At 35.8% G+C, this 22,833-nt stretch overlaps 1 protein-coding gene across 8 annotated transcripts in view; it reads right to left on the reverse strand.

The window, feature by feature from the left end:
• SLC4A10 (solute carrier family 4 member 10) overlaps positions 1-22,833 on the reverse strand; it is a 317,997-nt gene that overhangs the window by 164,829 nt on the left and 130,335 nt on the right. The gene's annotated exons all lie outside the window — the stretch shown is intronic.

The raw sequence follows: 22,833 nt of genomic DNA on the forward strand, positions 1-22,833 counted from the left end.
CTTACCATGACTCTTAGAACATTCTCCTTACTGATTTTTTTTTCTTTCCTAGCTGCATTCTTGTCCCACCTCTTATCAATCTTGAATGCTGATGGCTTTTTTTTCTTTCAAAAAAGCAAATCTGACTAATTATTCCCCTGCTTTAAACTCACTGATTATTCGCTGTTGCCTGTAAGATAAAGCTTTTAGTACTCTATAAGACCAAACAGTATCTTGCCTCTGCCTATTTCTCTGGCCAGGCTTCTAAATACACTCTGCTTCGCAAACTATGAGCCAGTATGAGCCCCTTCATCCCTTGATAGCCAGATGTTCTCAAGTCTCTGTTTTTACTTAATATTGTTCTTATTCTTCCAACTGTAGAAAATGTCTTTACCTTGTCTCTCCTGATTATCTGATAAATACCTACTCATCTTTCAAGTCTAGTGTAAGGATTATGCCACCTATAAAATTTTCTATACCCTCTCACTCTAAATACAGTTGACTACTCTCTTCCTTAAGGACCCTCTAGTGCTTAATCAATAACTCTTAATTGTAATTATTTACCTATAAGTAGTTTTCTTCCTAGGGAAGGCCAATATGTTAGTCAATTTGTATCTTTAGCACCTGACACAGTGCCTGGCATACAGCAGATGCCTAACAAATGTTTACTGAGATAACAAATATTTTATTGAGTGGTATTGTGCTAGGTATCAAGAATACAAATATAAACAAGATATTATTTTATTCTTATAAGTCAGCAGGTTTCAGCCCTCCCCAACTTGTATAAAAAGTGGAACTCACAAGTGTGATATATTGCCCTAGGTATCCCTGCCTTGAACAAATATATCAAAATCAATGAAGAGATATGAACCCCAAAACAGACATACATTAATCTGTGCATTCAATACAATCACAAATTTCTTTTTATTTTAGTTAACATACAGTACAATATTGGTTTCAGTAATAGAAATCAGCGATTCATAACTTACATACGACACCAAGTGCTCATCACAAGTGCCCTCCTTAATACCCATCAATACCCATCACCTGACATTATTTCAATGTTAACTAGAACAAATAATCTAAAATGTACAGGGAAAAACTGAAAGAAAAATAATCAACAACATTTTGATGAAGCTCAGGAGGGAGAATTTACCTTATCAAATATCAAAATATACCACAAAGTTGTATACTTAAAATAATTCCCAAATGTTGGCACCTTAAGTGTTAGTAATTTCAAATTACTTGGACAATTGCTACATTGTTATTCTCTAATATGTTGAAGATTATTAATCAGGGAGAATGTGCAAAACAAGAAAGAATTCAGATGGAGTCTTGTATAAAACTAGCATTTAAGAATCGGAAAAAAGAGGGCGCCTGGGTGGCTCAGTCTGTTAAGCATCCAGTGCCTGGTGTTGTCTCAAAGTCATGGTCTCACAGTTTGAGTTCGAGCCCCACGTCTGGCCCTGTGCTGACAGCACGGAGCCTGTTTGCAATTCTCTCTCTGCTCTTCCCCCACTCGTTCTCTCTCTCAAAATAAAGAAATAAGCTTTTAAAAAAAGAATCAGAAAAAGAGAAACCAAAGTTTAAAATTTAAAAACATGAAGTCCCAGGCTTTCAATTCAATATGGGAGATTAGGGGCGCCTGGGTGGCTCAGTTGGTTAAGTGTCTGACTTCAGCTCAGGTCATGTCTAATGGTTCATGAGTTTGAGCCTCACATTGGGCTTGCTGCAATCAGCACAGTGCCCACTTTGGATCCTCTGTCCTACTCTCTCTCTCTCTCTCTGCCCCTCTCCCCCTCTCATAAATAAAGGAGATTAGATACCTGGTTTTTATCTCTATTTTCTCTGTTAACTATCTTCTTAATGCCAAGTTAGGAAACAGTTTCCTTTTTTTCGTTTTAAAGTTGATGAATTTATTTTGGGAGGGCGGGGTGGGGTAGAAACAGGGAGAGAGGGAGAATCCCAAGAAGACTCCACACTGTCAGTGCAGAGCCTGACAGAGGACTCAGACCCACAAACAATGAGATCATGACCTCAGCCAATCAAGAGTCGGAGGCTCAACCCACAGAGTCACCCTGGTGCCTCTAGGAAACAATTTCTTAAAGAGAACTAACCATAAAAAAATTATTAATAAGTTCTATTACATTTAAATCAGGATCTTGTCTTCATTATAAGAGTTGGGGAGGGGGGCAAAAACATAAAAATCTATTTCTAACACATATAACTGATAAAGGACCAATAAACCAGATATAAAAAGAAATCCTACAAATCCTAAGAAAAGGATAAAAACTGAATAGGAGCACAGAAAAAAATTTTAAATAGACACTTAAGAGACAAGAAAATACAAATTGCTAATATGGGTAGGAAAAGGTGCTCTACTCCACTAGCTCTCGGGGAAATGGAAATTGAAACAAACCATAATTAGATACCTCTATACCCCCACCATCTTGGCAAAAATTGAAATGGTTGACAATTCTATGTTTTGTTGTGGTACAGACCAGTTTCTCATCTAGTACCAGTAGTATTATACAGAACTACTTTGAAAGAATACAGCATTTTTATTGAAATTGACAATATGCATACTTTATAATCCAACAATTTCCCTAGACCCTAGAGAATTGCATGAAGATGTAAAAATGTATAAGAAACATGTATAGGAATCTCTATAGCTGCACTGGTTATAAAGACAAAGTGCTGGAAACAACCCCAAAATACATTAACTGAATGCATAATAAAGTAGGGAGGTATTCACACCATGGGATATATACAGTAATAGTGAACAAACCACAGATATGCACAATGTAGAGGAATCTCACAAACAGTACTGTGCAAAAAATGTATATATAATTTGCTTTATAAGGCTTGAAAAATGGAAAAACTAAAATATTTTGTTCAGAGATGCATATATAAGAAAAGATTAATACAAAAATCAGCATAGTTGTTTACCTCTACAATAAAGGTGAATAGAAGCTGTGACTGGGGAGAGAGAGGCGCATGAGGAGCTTCTGGGGCATTAGAAATGTTCTGTTTCTTGATACAAGTTTTTGCTTCAATAATGTTTATGAAAATTTATACATAAGCTTTCTGCTCTTTTCTGTATGTATGTTTCATTTCAAAATTTAAAAAATCAGGGGTGCCTGGGTAGCTCCGTCGGTTAAGTGTCTGACTTCAGTTCAGGTCATGATCTCATGGTTTGTGGGTTCAGGCCCCAAGTTGAGCTCTGTGCTGACAGTTCAGAGCCTGGAGCCTGCTTCAGATTCTGTGTCTCCCTCTCTCTCTCTGCCCCTCCTCTGCTCATGGTCTCTCTCTCTCTCTCTCTCAAAAATAAACACACATTAAAATTTTTTTTAATTTTTTTAAAAATTTTTAAAATTAAAGAAACCAACAGGGGAGAGTTGCAAGAAGGGGACAGTTAACCAGTTTACATGCTATAAAGAAGTCATATAAGATTAAGACTAAAAATTAGTCGTTAGGTTGGAAATTAATGTTTACTGTTGCCTTCTTAAGAGCAATTTCAGTGAATGAGGAAATGAGTAAACTTGAGGAAGTTTAGGGCTTTACAGACAGTGGTAGTTGAAGTAAACCTTAAGATTGCAAAGGTTTCTAATAATTACTGATTAAGATAACCATTCCCTGATGGATAAAGATAAAGGATACCATGGACCCAAGGGGCAAGTCTAGAGGCCTGGCTGGGTCTAGTGAATATTGTCTTTGTCTGTGAAATGTAGATTTGATGGGTATTTGCCCAAAGTAACATCCTAAAAAGTTGCCAAGTCAAGACTTAAAAAAACATCTGAAACCATATCCAAGCATAATCAGATAAGAGGATGCCAAGACACACAGCTGAACTGATGTCTTGAGAACATTAAATGCAAGGAAGACCAAGCTGAAGGAGTTTCCTGAGACACAATCTTGCAAGGCTGGTGAAAATATCAAAACTCACTTGGGTAAACAACTATGATTGACTCGCTGGATCACATGGTAAGCTTATGCTTACCTATATAAGAAAGTGCCAGACTGTCTTCCAAAGTGGCTGCATCATTTATATTCCAACCAGCAATGAATGAAAGTTCCTGTTGCTCCACATTCTTGCCGACATTTGATATTGTCAGTATTTTGGATTTTAGCTATTCTAATGGGTGTGTAGCGATATCTCATTATTTTAATTTGCAATTCCCTAATGACAAATGATACTGAGCATATTTTCATATGGTTATTTACTGTCTGTATTTCTTCTTTGGTGAGGTGTCTGCTCAGATCTTTTCTTATTTTATACTTGGATTTTTGTTTTCTTATTGTTGCGTTTTAAGAGTTCTTTATATATTTTGGATATAAGTCCTTTTCAAAAAAAGTTTATTTATTTATTTTGAGAGAAACAGAGACAGTGCAAGCAGGGGGTAGGCAGAGAGAGTGGGGGGGGCGGAGAGAATCCCAAGCAGACGCCACACTGAGAGTGCAGAGCCCAATGCGGTGCTCAAACTCATGAAAGTATGAGATCAGGACCTGAGCTGAAACAAAGAGTTGGATACTTAACCAGCTGAGCCCTCCAGGTTCCCCTTGATATAAGTCCTTTATGAGATATGCATTTTGCAAGAATTTTCTCTTTAGCTTATCTTTTCATTCTTCTAAGTGCCCTTCATAGAGCATGTTTTAATTTTAAAGAAGTCCAGTTTATCAATTTTTCCGTAATAGATTGTGTTTTGGTGTTGTATCTAAAAAGTCATCACCAGGGGCACCTGGGGGCTCGGTTGGTTGGGCGTCTGACTTTGGCTCAGGTCATGACCTCACAGTTTGTGAGTTCAAGCCCCACATCAGGCTTGCTGCTGTCAGCCTGTCAGTGCAGAGCCCGCTTCATAGCCTCTGTCCCCCTCACTCTCTGCCCTTCCCTCCATCTCTCTATCAAAAAATAAATAAGAAACATTTTTAAAAATTAAATATTAAAATAAAAAGTCATCACCAGGCTCAAGGTCACCTAGATTTTCTCCTTTGTTATCTTCTGCACTCTGCACAAGTTCCTGTTTTACTTTTAGGTCTATGATCCACTTTGAGGTTTTTTTGTGAATAGGTGTAAGGTCTAGACTCTAATCTAAATACTGAATTCACTCATTAGGTATTTGCTCCAATGAGTTGAAAGCTCATGTCCACATAAAAACATGCACACAAATGTTTATAGCAGCTTTGTTCATAATTGTCAAAAAACCAGGAAACTAAGATGTTCTTTAAATGAATAAACAGTGGTACAGACATTAAATGGAGTATTATTAAACAATCAAAAGAAATGAACTATCAACCATGAAAATATAGCTTTTTCTTTAAGGTGTCTCGAATGAAGAAACCCTAAATTCATATTGCTAATTGAGGAAGTCAGTGAAAAAGCTACGTACTGTAGGATTCCAACTATATGAAATTCTGGAAAGAGTGAAACTATAGAGACAGTAAAACTATCAAAGATTTTCAGGGGTTCAGGGAGAGGTGGTAAGAGTGTTTAAGTAAAGCACAGGGCATTTTTAGAGAAGTGATATTGTCCTGTATGATACTGTAATAGTGGATATGTAATCTCATAGATTTGTCAAAACTCATAGAAATGTAAAAAACAAAGAGTGAACCCTAATATACACTATGTAATTCAGTTAAATTCCACTAATGTAAAATATTAGTAATAAGAGGAAATTGTGTGCAGGGAGGAGAGGGGCATCTGTACTTCCTGTGCAATCTCTACAGACCTAAAACTGCTCTAAAAAATAAAGTCTTTTAATTAAAAAAAAATTCAAAACTCATAGCTCATGGTAGATTACATGTAAGGGTGGAGAGGACTAATACTGTGTTCTCATGGTCACATATTTTATGAACATTTATTAGTGTAAGATTCCTTCATGATGGAATCTGGAATCTTGAGTGTCTGAAAATTTTGAGAAACTAAGAGGAAATAGACGTGGGGTGGGTTAAATGGGTGATGGGCATTAAGGAGGGCACTTGCTGGGATGAGCATTGGGTGTCATATGTAAGAGATGAATCACTGGGTTCTACTCCTGAAGCCAAGACTATGCTGTATGTTAACTTAAGAATAAAAAATACATAAATATAAATACATACAAACATAGAAAATAGAGGTGGAGATATACTTGGGTTGGCTTTAATGGAACATATTTATGTGATTTGCCATCACGTCCATTTATGAATAAGTCATTGCTAGCTATCCTGGAGCTGGAATAGCTTCCAGGAATACTCCTCATACCCACTGTGCCAAACTCATCTGAAGTTGTGACACAAAGGTTCAGGGCTGCAGTAGTATCATAATGTGCAGGGACATCACAATGTGCCTCGCATTGGGAGCATGTGGGTAGTGGAGACGAAGCAAAGTATAGAGCCAGAGTTAGTCTCTGGAAAACTCCTCTAAATCTTACAGGTTATATATGCAAGGAGCTTGATAAGTTTTCTTAAATTTTAAGACAACCCTGAAAATTTTTATGAAATTATAAATAAGTTGTAAAGATGAAAGAAACTTTTCTAGACTACTATAAATGTTAATTAATAATAAAGAGTGAGTTAATTTTCCATATCCTCAACAGAAAATGATACTTAAAAATCCTTGACACTAGAGACCAAAAATTGGTGGGAAAAAGTATTATAGAGGTATGTCAGTTCCTTTTAAAAAGTATCCTATTTCTCCAAATGTTACAATTTTGTGCTCTTATTCAGTTTCCCAATAAGTATTTGTTGAGATTTTTTCATTCTAAATAGATATCCACCTCTGATTTATATTCAAATTTTGATTTTTTTCCCTAGAGAACCTTCAAAAATGCTAAGTTTCAGCCCCCACAAAACCTAGATCTGCCCACCTGTATGTGGGTAGCCTCCAATTCTGTGTCTCCATCTCAAACCTCTCTCAAACCCAGGTGACAGTCTCACCTGACACCTCCACTACACGTCTAAAGTACGTCTTAAAATCAAGATGTACAGGACTAAACTCCTAGTCTTCTCCATCCCAACTCCCTCCTAAAAAAACGCTCCCCCACAATCCTGTCCATCTCAGTCGATGACAAAATTTTCTGGCTGCTCAGAACAAATACCTTGCAGTCACTGTAGACTCCTCTCTTTCTCTTAAGCGCACAACCAATCGAAGAAGAAACGTGTTGGAACACCTTGCAAAACATATCCAGAATCTGCCCACTTATTATTTCACTTCACTACTCTAGTCAGGGCAACATCATACCCAACCTGGATGACTGCAACAGTCTCCCATCCGGCCTTCGTAAGTCCACCTTTAGCCCCACTGTCTATGCCAAACACAGTAGCAAGCGTAGTCCTCTTAAAATGCAAGTTAGATCCCATCATTCTTCATTTTATCCTTCCAATGTTACCCTATTTTACTCAGAGAAGAGGCCACGATTGTTCTAGGCCTTTCCAAGGCTCTTTGTGATCTGCACACCCTATGCCTTTTAGCTCTCTGATCCTCTCTGCTACTGACCTCCTCCTCACTTACTCCTCACTCACTGATCTCCACTTCGCTTAAGCCACACTGGCCTCCTTGCTGTTCTCACTGCCACCGGGGGACTTGCCTCTGTCTTTTTTTACTGCCTGAAATATTCTGCCTACTTGGAAAATTCCTCACCTCTTTCAAGTCTTTGCTCATATTTCACCTTCTCAGCAAAGCCTGCACTAACCATCTACTTAATATTACACCCTACTCTTTCTGACCCTTTATGCTCCTCATTCTCCTCTATTTTTATTTTTTCTATAGCACTTACATACCATGTAATTGAATTATTATGTTTAGTGCTTCCTTTCTAGTCTCCCTCAAAAGTTTTTCAACTTAAGAGCAGGGATTTTTTCTTTGTTCGCTGATGTGTCCCAAGTATCTGCAGCACTACTTGATATTTCTTGGTGCTCAATACATTTTTATTGAGCATATAAATCTTTTGTATAAATTGAGATGATGGGGCGCCTGGGTGGCTCAGTTGGTGGGGTGGCCGACTACAGCTCAGGTCATGATCTCACGGTCTGTGAGTTCGAGCCCCGCATCGGGCTCTGTGCTGACAGCTGAGAGCCTGGAGCCTGCTTTGGATTCTGTGTCTCCCTCTCTCTCTGCCCCTTCCCTGCTTGCGCTCTGTCTCTATTTCAAAAATAATAAACATTTAAAAAAATCTTTTAATAAAGAAAATAGAGATGATAACTTTAAGTAAAATATATAGGTAATAGACACAATAATGCATTGGCTACTAAACACATTAAGAAATGTAAGAATGGGGGAAAAAAAGGTATGACCACAAATTTCAAAGCAACAGTGAAAGAAAGGTCACAATTTATGCTTATGGAACTAAGGAGAAAGTATTTCATGTTTCTGCATGACTAGAGACTTCTAAAGCAGAGAAAACTGGAATCTGAGTTAAAGGACAAGCTTTGGGGGTTAAAGGTGGACTAAAAGAGACCTTCAAAGAGAGGTAGACATTTATTTCTCAGATTTATGTCTTTACATTTCAAAAGATAATAAATCCCCATAGCTACCAGTTTATATCCAAAGGGTTTAAACTAGGGGATCTTCTTCTTCTCTTCCTTGAGATTTGATTACATAAAGGAGATAAGATTTCCCTCCCTCTCTCAGGAGGGGAAAAGGGAGCTGTAGAAAAATTCCCATATAAACTTAATTCATAATCTTAGGGCTCCCCTCCTGTGCCTCTAACCATCTAGTTCTCATCATATCACCTTAAAGGGAAAGAATGGGGCATGGAGAACCAACGTGGTTATTGCTATAATAGTAAGAATCTGCCTCATCCAGACCACCTCATGTTTGCTTTTAGAACAAAATAAAGAAATGTAGATATTAAAAACATCAACAGATTTAAGAGAATTTCTACAAAGATTGCATGAGAATAGAATAGATATAAAATATTAGACATGAGGCCTATGATATAGCAGACACACTTGTTACCTCCCTTTCCCTTCATCCTGCTCACCCTCAGTGGCTGAAAGGAATGAGAAAGCAGAATGAAGTTTTCCTGTCCTATTTCATCGTCTTTCTGTTTCCCTCTATATTGCCAAATTTTCTAACCCCAACTATAATAACCCTGGTTTCAGCAACTAGAGAATCATATTAGATCCTGTGGAAAACAGTATGTAAATAAAATTTCCAGGTTAATATTACCATAAATTTTTCCTAAAACATCATATTCAAAATTGATTTTTCCAACCTAGCAGAGATCACTTCAAAGAAGAAAAAGCATTCAAGATAATGAAAAATGTCATGGCTCAAATATACCTTGAATATTATTAAACCTAATCTATTTTTTAAGATTATATAGAGAACAATTTTATTTTATGATATATAAAGTCCAAAAATTTAGTTAAAAGAGGGAATCTTCTCAAATGAGCATTTTTTAAGTTAATCAAAATAGTCAATAATTACTTTTATGCCATGTTAAAAAACCCCAAATTAATAAAAATCTGGAATCACTTAGATACAAATGTATTTCCAAAATATTAGTAAGAATGGAACAGTGCTATTAAAAGCAAAGATTTTTTTCAAGATAAGCACAGAACACTAGAATTTACTCAAAATTGACTCTATGTCACTTGACAGAAAATACAGTTTCCCCATTAGAAAAGCAAAGTTACATTAAAGGTAACAAACACTGCTTTCTGAGTAAAATTTTGCTAACAAATCCTGGAATTTTGACACTTAAATTGTGTGGATACAGTCTCATGGAGCAGATACAGAACTACTGTAAAATTTTTCATTATGTAAGAGGGACCAGTACTGAAACACCACTTGATGTGACTGTGGTCAAAGCATTCTGAATGTTTACCAAAAGCAGTGAGATTAGAGGTGTATTTGGGGATGGAGAGAAATCCTACTATAATTAATAATAATACTAATACACTATTCTTTATTTCGCTGGGAGGAAAGAAGTCAAGCTACCTACTCTTGAAGAGAACTGTGTTTTTTCTGTGAAATGAATATAACACAGCTGGTGCATAGTTACTGAGTTGCTACAGCCATTCAGACGTATCATAGGAAAAGGTCAAGTACATTAAGCTGAATAAGCATGTGATCTTTAATTCCTTGGAGACTCTAACAGAGTCAGAAAACACAACAAGCCATCATTTATCATAATATATCAAAGAATTCTAAATCCAACAGAAATTCTCTGCTGAGGGACAGCAACAGAGAGAAAGAAAAGAGACCAAGAGGGTGTGAGTGAGTGTGCTCCCGCACTGTTGTTTCTTGGACTGTTTCACTGAGAAAAAAAAAAAGTATCAAACCAGTCTGGTCACAGTCACCCAATCTCAGGGCTAGATTTGTAATGATTACAAAGCAAAGTGTCACATGACTATGATTATTCTATCAAAAAAATAGAAATCTTGTAAGTGCTAATGTTACTCATCAAAAGAGCCATAGTCTGGGATTTACTAGTTTAGAAGGTACTGTGGTATATTTAAAAAAAAAAAAAAAAACAACTACTTCTTTTTACAAGTTTATGACACTGTTTGAGAAAAACATAGCAACTAAATTACTTTGTATCTTGAGAATCAAGCAGTGTTATTTTTTCATCTTGGAACCTAAAAACCCTCAACATGTAAGTGTCAGCATTTGTCAAATAAATGAATGAAGCCTAATAATATCATATTTTCTAAGAGAAAAAAAAAGCCAGGGGAATTCCCAATTCTGGTAGGTTGTAAAACAGCTTGATATCAGATGTTTCCAGAGCTCTACGAGAGGCTAGAATTCAAATCAGGCAAGAAACGGGATAATAAGGAATGTTTATAGCATATGATCTCTGTACTTAAAAGATAACCATCCATTTTGTGAGGACTCAAGTCCAACAAAGAAAACAGCAGCCAATATACAAATTAGAATACAAATAAAAAGCAGTAAACAATTACAATCTGCATTAAAGCTAATGCTCTTGTGTGGTATCAGCCATTAAATGCTGTAGGAATTCGTATTAGAGCGAAATCAAGAATAACTTGAACAATCGAGGAAAGTTTCACGGAGAAGGTAGAACTTAACTTGAGTCGTAAACAATAAGTAGGTTTTGCATTAGCAGAGGAATGGGATAATGTGTGCAAAAACCAAGGAGCATTTTGGGGGGGATAGTGTGAGATGCATGCTAGAGCAGGGGCAAAATAAGGAAAGATATAATATGTACCTTTATAATCACAGAAGCTCGCAATTTCACCACTGTTTTAAAACATTTATGTTTGTTGTTTTATGTTGCAAGGAAGAGGGAGAAAATAAATCAACATCTGTTCTGGGATACTTTAAAAAATGAACGCAAAAGAGAAGGTGGTACCCTCCACCTCCCCAACACATTTTAATTAATTTATGATTTTTCAACAGCTCTGCCACTTTGCTTTAGGGAAATAGCTTAGGAAATGAGCAAAAAATGTAAAACTGTAAACTATTCCAGATTTAGTTTTGTATTGTGTTAATCCAAAAGACATGTGCACATGTAGAAAGTGGCTCATTCTGGGAATTACGGTAATTAAGGACACAGAGAGAGACTCGTTTGGGAAAATGGAAGAGTCATTGAGAAGATAAAGGTTTCCATGAAGAAAGTGGGTGGGTTTCAACTATAGAACCAAAAGAATAAAACAAAACATTGGAAAGTAAAGATGAAAAAACACGGCCTTTCTGTATAGTTATATACAAATAAGAGATAATGTGGTAGATTTTTTCTAATGGCCCAAAATATTTTATCAGTTTCTCCCAGCTGTGGTGAAATCTATTCCTCCAACCCTTGACTCTTGGCTTGGCCAGATGACTTGTGTGGACCTCCGGGACATCAGCAAGTGCACCACAAAGGCTTGGAGAGGACTTGTGTGCCGGTTTCCTGCTGTTGCTTCCAGGAGCTCTTACGGTACCGTGTGACCAGATCTATCACATCTGTCTAACATATAACTGCCAGGCCAGCATATGCTCTCTTAGCACCTTATACTTCCTTATAAAACTTTTCAAAGTTTCAAGTAAGTAACTAAGTGTATAATCAGATAAATAAGGGTGCATTACTTCACTTCGTATTGTTTTCTTCCTCAAGAAAGGTGTACAATAAGTTTCTGTGGTGTTAAATAACTTATAGGACATTTTTAACCCCTTCATTTATATTGAGTCAGCATTCCTTTTCAGATTTAAAATTTCTTTTCAGTCAGAAAACTTAAAAACCTCCAGGTATTTAAATATTAAGCAAAGTTAACAAGGAATTTATATTTTAAAGCATAATCTAAAAGTTCACTCTCAAGATCACAGAATTTACAACCAGAAAATTCTTCAGAGACCGTCTGATTAAATACCTCTCATTTTAACATGTGAAATAAATAGGAGTTAACATTTCTAATACTAAACTAAATAAATAGAAGTTAACTCAACATTTCTTTTTTTTCTTTTTTTTTTTAATATGAAATTTATTGTCAAATTGGTTTCCATACAACACTCAGGGCTCATCCCAACAGGTGCCCTCCTCACTGGACTCAACATTTCTAAAACTAAGCATATTGCTAAGTAACCATAGCCAATAGGGCAATTTTAACAACTTAATATGGTTTTTTTTTTTTCCTTATATGAAACTCTACTATTTCCATGTTAAAATGATAGTATATTTTGTCATCTATATAACAATCTTCCAAATATCTTAATTTAGCAGTCATGTTTTTTTAAGTATTCCCTTAGCATTTTCCTCAACTAATATTTGTATGAGATGACCTCTCCTGAGGTCATATCCACCTTCTCTAATGTGTCTACCCTAGTTAGATATAATCAGTATATGAAGATCCACAGGACACATCTGGAGCATTTTGGTTATGCCCATATAGACACCTACAGCACCTATTGGTGGAAATAATATTCCAGGAAGTGAAACATCCAGGGAAAATATGAAGAGTAAGAAGGAAAAAAGAATCAATGTGGAGAGAAATAAACATTTCAAAGATAGATGAGAATTGTAATTGTCAAAGTTTTGAAGAAATAGATGGAACCTCTCACATGTTAATGGGAGTGTATTTCAGTATAATCATTTTGGAAGCCAATATAAAAACATGTATAGGGGCACCTGGGTGACTTGGTTAAGTGTCTGACTTCAGCTCAAGTCATTATCTCACAGTTCATGAATTTGAGCCCCACGGCTCTGTGCTGACAGCTCAGAGCTTGGAGCCTGCTTCAGATTCTGTATCTCTCTCTCTGCCCCTCCCCTGCTCACCCTCTGTCTCTCCCTGTCTTTCAGAAATAAACATTAAAAAAAAATTTTTTTTAACCTGTATCAAAATTTTCATTTAATAACCTTTTGAGGTAGTGAATCTGTTTCTGAGATTATGTAGGGAGGGTCAAATGCACAGAGATATATATACAATAATGTGCAAAGCTGCTTTGTTTAAAAGACAAAAATGGGAAATAATCAAAATTTCCATTGACAAGGGATTAGTAAAATAAAGCATGGTATAACCATGCAATAAAATTCCAATTAGAAATTTAAAAGAATAGTATCTATACTAACATGGAAAGATTCTGGTGTTTGGGTTTTTTTTTTTTAATTTTTTTAATGTTTATTTATTTTTGAGAGAGACACATACAGAGTGCAAGCAAGGAAGGGGCAGAGAAAGAGGGAGACACAGAATCCAAAGCAGGCTCCAGGTTCTGAGCTGTCAGCACAGAGCCCAATGCGGGGCTCAAACTCACAAACCACGAGATCATGACCAAGCAGAAGTCAGATGTTTAGCCGACTGAGCCACCCAGGCACCCTGATGTTTTTTAATGAAAAGAGAGTAATTTAAAAGTTAAAAGGGTACCATAAATCCACTTATATATAGTTTAGTTATAATCATGTATATGTTTATGACACATAATTAATGTTTTGTTCATAATATTAATTCCATTATTAATCTGCTCAGAATATTAATATATTACTTTTAGGAGGTGCATTTTCAGGATTGTTGTTTTGCTTGTCTTCTTTATACTTATTATATTTCTTGGATTTTTCTAATGGGATACATATTATTTTAATAATTTTTAAAACACTAAAACTAATGTTATTTTGAAAAAAATACAGAATTGTCAGGCAGAAGAAGAGAGGTTAAAAGGTAAAATAGAAAAATACCAAGGAAGACAGGATCTGAGAAAAGTATCAGCCAAGGAAAGAGAGATAAGAGAAGAGAGGTCTAAAAGCTAAGGCACTGTCAAAGTTCTAAAAGCAACAGAGAATTCAAAAAGGATGAGGACAGAGAGCCACTGTAGTTGGCAATTAAGAGCACTTTTTAATAGTCAAATAGGATACACACTAAGAAATAAGCTATTCACATAAACAGTCCATGTCTCAACTTACTAACCTGACTTTTGTTTTTGCGATCACTGTTAACAACTGCATTGGTGTTGCTGACACTGTAATTTTGTATTAATAGCTGTGATGTCATAAAATGCTTTGGCACTGTGTCATCTAATTAAATCATGGCAATTATCATTACAAGGAAAAAACTGAGTTATGCAAAGGATAACATAGGCATATTTTAAACAATTTAGCTAGAAATCAGATATCCCTTTGTTAATAAGACTTTAATACTTTTATTACAAATGCTCCCAAGCTAATTTAGAAGCAGTTTTGAAAGTGGTCAAAAGGAATATTCATAATCTTCCTGTCTCGGAGACAAAAGCTTAATTTACCATCAGAAAATTAAAATTTTACTTTCTTCTAATCACAAATTCAATTATTTTGTTTCCTTTATTGGCATCCCACCTGAACCTCATTAAGGGGTAGAAATGATAGAGAAAGGAAGCAAAGAGAATCCAATTTTTTTCATTGTGCTTTTCAGCGTTCTGTCTAAAGGCAGTAGGGACGAGTAGGCTGCCAGGAAAGCAGGAAGATAGAATGGGGAGTAAAAAGGTTCCTTGGAGAAAATGTAAGACAGCATTCAGAAAAATAATCTCAGAATACTGGTATGCAAAGTGAAATTAATTCTATTGAGGTTCCAGTGCTACCAGTACTGCTAAATTATAGGTGTGCATTATCCAAAAAATCAAAATGACCTCTTTCAATTATTATATCAATTTATATTTGAATGTAAACATTTATGTGCAAAGTGGCCAGTGACATTTTTTTCCAAAGGGATGTAGGACTGAAGTGCCCTATCGTCAGCACCAGTATCTAAACCTCCTTAGAGAATGCAGGGTATGAAATAGAAAATGGCCCAGTGCTTCTATGCCATTAGCACTTAATTAAATATTGGTGAATGATGACAACTTCCCTAGAAAGGTCCTACCTGACTGGTAGCCTAGCCCCGCATGTACTACTGTGAGACCGACCCTCTAGAAAGGCAACAACCTGAGGAGGCTACGCTCACACATAACAGAGGAGCTTTGAAGTAGGATCACACCAGGGGGAAAGATTAGCAGCTGACATAGAGATTTAGAATTTAATCAAGAAGTAGACTAAATTGATCTACTTCACAATGTCACCTTCATGGTCCTACTCCCTCATTATTAAACTGTGTCACTAAATAATGAATACCCTTAAGTCTCAGATGCCTGGAAAATGCAAAACTAAAGGGTAATATTAATATAAACCTATATGGTATATATTAAGAAGCTTTGGTCATTTGTGGTCTGTCTTCAAAGTTTTCAATATTTAAGGATTCAAATATTTAAGGATTAAAGGGATACTTTCTATGCTGTAAAATTCCTTCTTTTAATATTTATAGGATTATATTTAATGTAATGAAAAGGAATTTCTTTTCATCTATATCTCTGAAATAGTGATTGAAAATGTTACACACACACACACACACACACACACACACACACACACAGTCCTATTCAATTCACAAATGATATATTTAAGTCACATTAGAAAGCAGATACCCTCCTCCATCCAAAAACAAAAAAAAGAAAGAAAGCAAATACCCTAAATGCTATACCATACCTTTGATGGGTAGAAATATTATTAAACACAGTTTGACTTATAAAGAATAATGAAAAGTGATTAACAGTAAGGGCTTTATCCTAAGACCGGCTACCTAAAAACTATCATCCTAAGCAAGGGATACAAAATGTATATCCAGGACCCTGAAATTATGAAACCATAAATTTGCAGGATTTCATAATTACATATACACACTAGAATATATGTTACTGTCCTCAAGCAAATACATGTCTATAACTATTTACAAATGGCCTAATAAACCATAACCAAAGTTATAAAAATACTTTAAGATCTTTCAAATTTTCTTGGAATTACAATATACCATAAAAACAGATTATAAATAACTATCAAGTTGTTGCTCACTTCAAATAGGTAAAGCATCATGAATAAATTATATATATATCAAAATATATTGATGTGTGTCACATACACAAATTATGTGAAATGACTAAAATGAAGAAATACAGAACATGATGTATAGCTCACATGATAATTTTAGAAATAAAAGTATTTAAAACAATACTCTCTCATTTGTTTCTTATTCTTAGGATACCCATGGTAAAATACAAGAGTTCATTATGAAATGTGCTCAGGTGGCAAAGATTGCTCAAGAAGGAAATGAAATTTAATATTGACTATTCTTCAGTATTAGTCTATGTGCCTAACTCCCATTCTCAAATATTCAAAGTATTTGGCAGGAAAAATGTACAATTTCATATGGGTCCTATGTAATTAACTAATTTCACTACTCATTACCAATGGACCAACTACCACTTAGAACTGCCCCATTAATTGACATTGAGCCAATATCAACAATACTAAATGCACAAAAGCTAATCAACCAATAATGGCAGGGAAAAATGAACCTTTTTCAAAGAAAAGACATGTGGAATAAGGAAACAATAAGATTATTCATTTTGTGGTGCAGCAGAGGCAAGAATTTAAAATAGGAGAACATGAGGTTATGATCTCACCGGTTTTCAGTTAGAGAGAGGTTCTCTTATTTATGGAAATGAATCTCTCTAATGGGAATTTATTAACTATAAAACTCAAATTTTTGCAAAATTATTCAGAAAACTATTGTGATATGAGTATTAATTATTGAATCCTTTATTTTTTTATAACAGGACATGAAAATCTTAACTTTTTTTAAATAGTCATGATCAAATGAGTAAGCATGCCCAAGTCTTCCAATCACCTTGCCCCATTCAGTCCTCTACAACACAAGACTCAGTATTATCTTTAATTCTGCAATACAGTTGTGAAAAGCCCAGACCCTTGTGATTTTTGAATCCCTGCTCTACCACTTGCTAGTCCTTTGGCCTGGCCTATTAGTCTTCTGTGCTTTAGTTTCTTTAACTGTAAAATGGAGATTACAATAGTACTCTCCTCATTTAGTAATTTCAAGAATTAAGTCATTGTCTACTACCTCATGCAAATATTGAAACTTCATCTACAGTCATTCTTTGCCCCATGCAGAAATTCCAATGCTTTAGCCATACCATATTAACGATTCCAGAATATAACAAATGCTTCCTTCTTTGCCTTCAGAACACCCTTCCTCCTTCAAAGCCCACCTCTGTCTTTGTGAAGCCAAATTTGGTTTCTCCCAACAGAATCCACTTTTTCCTTCTCTTGGAGATAAAAGTTTAGAAATAAAATGCATAGGCCTAATTTTGGCTCTTTCTTGCCTTCCTTTTTTTTTCCAGTTATTTTTTACGTTGATTGCAAAATACTGTGTCATAAATACAAGATCTGCACTCATTATCTTTAGTTTTGTGGTGGAAACCACTTTTGACATTATGATGATTATCGTCAGAAAACCATTTCAGTTACCATAAGAGCTCAGGAATGGGGTGGAAGGAAGAAAGTGCGAGGGTACTACCATTGATAGAACTATATTGTATGATCATTTTGTGCTAGGTGCACTTTGGGTGCACCATCTAGTAAGTGATCCCCAAAGGAAATAAACTGGTAAACCATTTTTCTCCTCAAGTGGGATGACCAAAAGAATATCAATATAGGGGTATACTTTTCTTTATTAAATCCTTGACTTAAAAGTATTTTACTGTCTGCTAAAAGCAATAAAGGATAAAGAAAATGTCTCTTTTATTTAATGTGTAGGCCAAGATTTAAAGGTAAGTTTAATTTTTCCATTACAGTTCTACATTTATGAATTCCTGAAAATCAGATTGAAATATAACTAGATTGATTTATCTCAGTGCAGTGCAACATAATCAGAAACTTCTGTATTTACATGTAAAATAATTCATGGGTAATTATTTGATGAACATTAATTATGCACCTAATTACATTATATAAATTCACTCTTATGTGATTAGGGATATGTTATTGAATGACATATAAATGAGATTCAATGCAACACATTTTAATACCTACCTAATTCAAGAAAAAGTGCTAGATAACACAGAAGAATGTAAATATGTGTAAGATGATGATTTGTCCCTAAACAAGCTTATAATCAAAAAAAAAAGAGAAGAAATAATGTATATAACATTAATATAAAAAAGATGTAAACTCAGAAAGAGACATGTGAAGGAAGAAAATAATTATTCTTTTCAGAGGAGTCAGGTAACACTAATGGATGGGAAGAGTGGGCATTCTATTTCTGTGTGCAGGGAAATCACTAGCAAATGGCGGAGATGGGAAGGAACCAATTTGGGCCAAACTAAAAGGCTTTAAACAGAAGTCTTGAATAATATTCCTGGGGGTTACTGTGTCTTCTATGTTCTCAGACTGTAAAAAATAGAAACATTTGCTAAAAATATGGAAAACAATAGTCTCTCACTAAATAGGTTCTTTACATATCAGTGATTTGGGGAAATATTTAACCTGTGAGGAGAGATGTGAGCTATAATGTTAGGCAACAAAGAAACATGAAAGGTAAAAGTGCAAGCATTCTACACCATATACAGACTTAACTCAAAATGGACCAGAGATCTAAACGTATGACCCAAAACTATAAATTAGAAGGAAATATAGGGAAAAGTTTTATGACATTGGATTTGGCAAGGATTTCCCAGATATGATACCAAAAGCATAGGCAACTAAAGAATAAGTAGACAAATTTGACTACATAAAAACTAAAATTTTCTCTGTATCAAAGGACACAATCAACAGAGTCAAAAGACAACCAATGAAATGGGAGAAAATATTTCCAAATCATATATCTGATAGGAGGTTAATATCTAGAATATATAAAGAATTCATATAACTCAACAACAAAACATCTAATTAAACAAGGAGCTAAGGACTTGAACAATCATTTTTCTAAAGATGATGAACAAGTAGCCAACAAGCATATGAGAAGATGCTCAATATCACGAATTATTAGGAAAATGCAAGTCAAAAACCACAGTGAGATATCACCTCACACCCATTAGGATGGCTTCTATCAAAAACAAATAACCAAAGAGAAAATCACAAGTAGTGACGGGGCACCTGTGTGGATCTGACTTCGGCTCAGGTGATGATTTCGCAGTCTGTGATTTAAAGCCCCGTGTTGGGCTCTGTGCTGACAGCTCAGAGCATGGAGCCTGCTTTGGATTCTGTGTCTCCATCTCTCTCTGCCCGTCCCTGCTGACTCACTCTCTCTCTCTCTCTCTCTCTCTCTCTCTCTCTCTCTCTCGTCTCTGTCTCTCTCTCTCTGCCCCTCCCCTGCTTGTGCTCTCTGTCACTCTCAAAAATAAATAAACATTAAAAAAAACCCTACATCTGAGAAAATCACAAGCATTGGCAAGGATGTGGAGAAATTGGAACCTTTGTGCACTCTTGATGGGAATGTAAAATTATGAATTGCTATGGAAAACAATGTGGCAGTTCTTCTAAAAACTAAAAACTGGAATTACTGTATGACCCAGCAATCCCACTTATGGCTATATATTCATAAGTATTGAAGGTAGATTTCAAAGAAATATTTGCATTCCCATGCTCATAACAGTGCCCTTCACCATAGCCATGAAATGAAAGCAATCATGTTGATCAACAGATGAATGGATAAACAAAATGTAGTATATGCATACAATGGAGTATTATTTAGCCTTAAAAAGGAAAGGAAGTCTAACACATGCTACAACATGGCTAAACCTTGAGGACATTATGCTATGAAATAAACTAGTCACAAAGCCAAATACTGCATGACTTCACTTATATAAGGGATCTAGAGTATCCAAATTCACAGAAATAGAAGATAGAATGGTGCTTGCTCCAGGATAGGGTAGGGAGCAAATGTGGAGTTCCTTCATGTATATAGAGTTTCCACTTTCCAAGATGAAAAAGTTTTGAAGATTGGTTACACAACAATGTGAATATACTTAACACTACTGAACTGTATACTTAGAAATGGTTAAGATGGTAAATTCCATATCATGATTTCTTTAGCACAAAAGAAGCATTTTAAAAAATTTTGGCAAAAAACAACCCAGTTGCCCTGATTGGAAATCAATCTGTTCAATCAAAATTAATAAAATAATAGCATGTCATCTTTACTAAATTTTCTTATCTTTATTATCATCTAGTTATTACTAGGACATATGACAGTTGCCATTAATTTATTCTTATGCCTGCAGAAGATATAACATGGTCATATCTGAAAAAAATTATTAAATTCTTTAAAAAGTACAGGCATCAATTGTGAAAAAGTGGGACCAGGGTAGACAATGAAGAGAGAATCTAAGTGAGTAAGGGTAACTGAAGGGGCACTTGGTTATTTTTATTGGGCCTGTGGAAACTGACCAGACCTATCTATCCATCCATCATAGAGTTTCAGACTCAGTACAGTGTTGGCACTCTCATACTGTCCTTTTAACAGATTCACAAGTAAACAGGATCTGAAACCCATCTGGGTTTTTTTTATGTTTATTTATTTATTTTGAGAGAGAGACAGAGAGACAGAGACAGAGATGGGGAAGGGCACAGAGAGAGAGAGAGAGAGAGAGAGAGAGAGAGAGAGAGAGAGAATCCCAAGCAGGCTCCACACTATCAAAGCAAAGCCCGATGTGGCACTTGAACTCATGAACCCATGAGATCAAGACCTGATCGGAAACCCAGAGTCATATGCTTGAACGACTGAGCCACCCAGGCACTCCTGGAACCCATCATCTATCTTATCAAGGCCTCCAACATACTTGCCACTTCATGTTCATGTGTTCAGTATAGTGAAACAACTTAAATGTTTTGCAGAAAATCCACTCAGTTCAAGTCTTTTTGGACTCTCTTATGACAATTAGTAGGAGATTTAACACAGCCCTGGAGCAAGACCATAAATGTATATTGTTATACTTTCCAAGGGTATGTTTACTTCTGGCAATCCTTCTTGATAGTAATAGATACAAATGAACTTTCCCCATCAATAGTTGCATACCACATGCCTGAGGTCATGTCAACCTGCTCTAAGAAGATTCCATTTCTGACAGAGCAGTGGCAATTGATGCCACCATTTGGCTGAGTCTGTAATCATCCACAACTGTCCTCTATGATTTGACAATTTCTGCAAAGATGGCACTAATCTCTGCCATTTCCATCTAGTATCGCATGCAATACTGATTTTCATTTACTCTCATGGCCAAGACAAGTAGTTTGAGAGCCTTCTCACCCACTACAACTGTTCTTAGCCCCACAAAGACACCAATGTGAAGGTCCTGCTAATTACCAAGTATATATATCTCTTGGTACTGTTCAGGGAGCAGGAAAATGATGAATGAGTGAGTCAGGTTCCTCAGCAACAGACTCTGAGACAGAGATTTGTGTTCAGGGAGGTTATTGAGGAAAACTGTCAGAAATAACACCCTTGCAGAAATATGGGCAGCAGCATTTGGTAGAGGGAGAAGTTTAATTATGGTACAGTTGCAGTAAAGACCTTCATTGATTCCAGAAGGGGCTTTGAAGCTGAGACCACCCTTCAGAGTTGAAAGAAATTGAAGCAAAGGCGCTAGGCCTTTATACTCCACTGATGGTTCATTGAATGCAAAATGCCATAGGGGAGATGGCTGCCTCAGCAAGAAACAGTTACTTTCAGGGGAAGGTAATTTCTGGGGAAGAATTCAGCTGTGGGACAATAGCAGGCAACACCCACAGCAACCAGAGAAATAAGCACCTCAATCCTTAAGAGGGGATGTTAGTGTTCGTGGTAATACCCACTACTAAGGTTATCAGATCTGGCAAGTAAAAAGCAATAAATAAACATATTGCATGGCATATCTATACTAAAAAGTTACTCATTACCCATCTAAAATTCAAATATAACTGAGCACTGTATATTTTATCTGTCCACCACACATGTATTAAAGGGAAAGTAGAAGAAGGAATTTCAAGGATATTAATGTATTTCTCCTTTTGTAACCTGATACTTTGTACAGTACTAATCTCACATGGATGTGGGAGACCAAAAATAAAAACTGGTAAACCCCAACAATTTTTGCTCTACCTACAATCCTGATTTGGTCTAATTACAGGGAATCAGTTGCTGCTCACTACATTTTGCTACTGGAATCAGAAATAAGCTTAGCAAGAACACTAGCAGTTTTCAGGAGGGTGGATTGTGGGAAAGAGAGCACCCAGTATACAGAGAGGGAAAGAAAAAGAGCAGTGGCAGTGGGAGTGAAAAAGAAGAAATGAGAAGAGACACCCCGAAGATAGATTCAAAGAATTTACTAACTGTCTGATGTAGAAAAACAGGATGTGAACAGAATCTAATAAAATTGTATGCTCTTGATTTTAGGTAATAGGAAACGAGAGGAAAAATGGTACAAGATACACATAAAACAAAAACATATTTGAAGGGAGAAATTATACATTTGACATAACATTCATCAAAATGTATAATATACGTGAATACATTAGCTAATATACTATACCAAGCTGCTAATATGGTCAAGTGATCATTTCCATTAAACATATTTCACCTGAGACTTTATAGATATTTTTAACCACC

The sequence above is a fragment of the Panthera onca genome, chromosome C1, assembly GCF_046562875.1.
Source record: "Panthera onca isolate mPanOnc1 chromosome C1, mPanOnc1 haplotype 2, whole genome shotgun sequence".
In the NCBI taxonomy this organism is placed as follows: Eukaryota; Metazoa; Chordata; class Mammalia; order Carnivora; family Felidae; genus Panthera; species Panthera onca.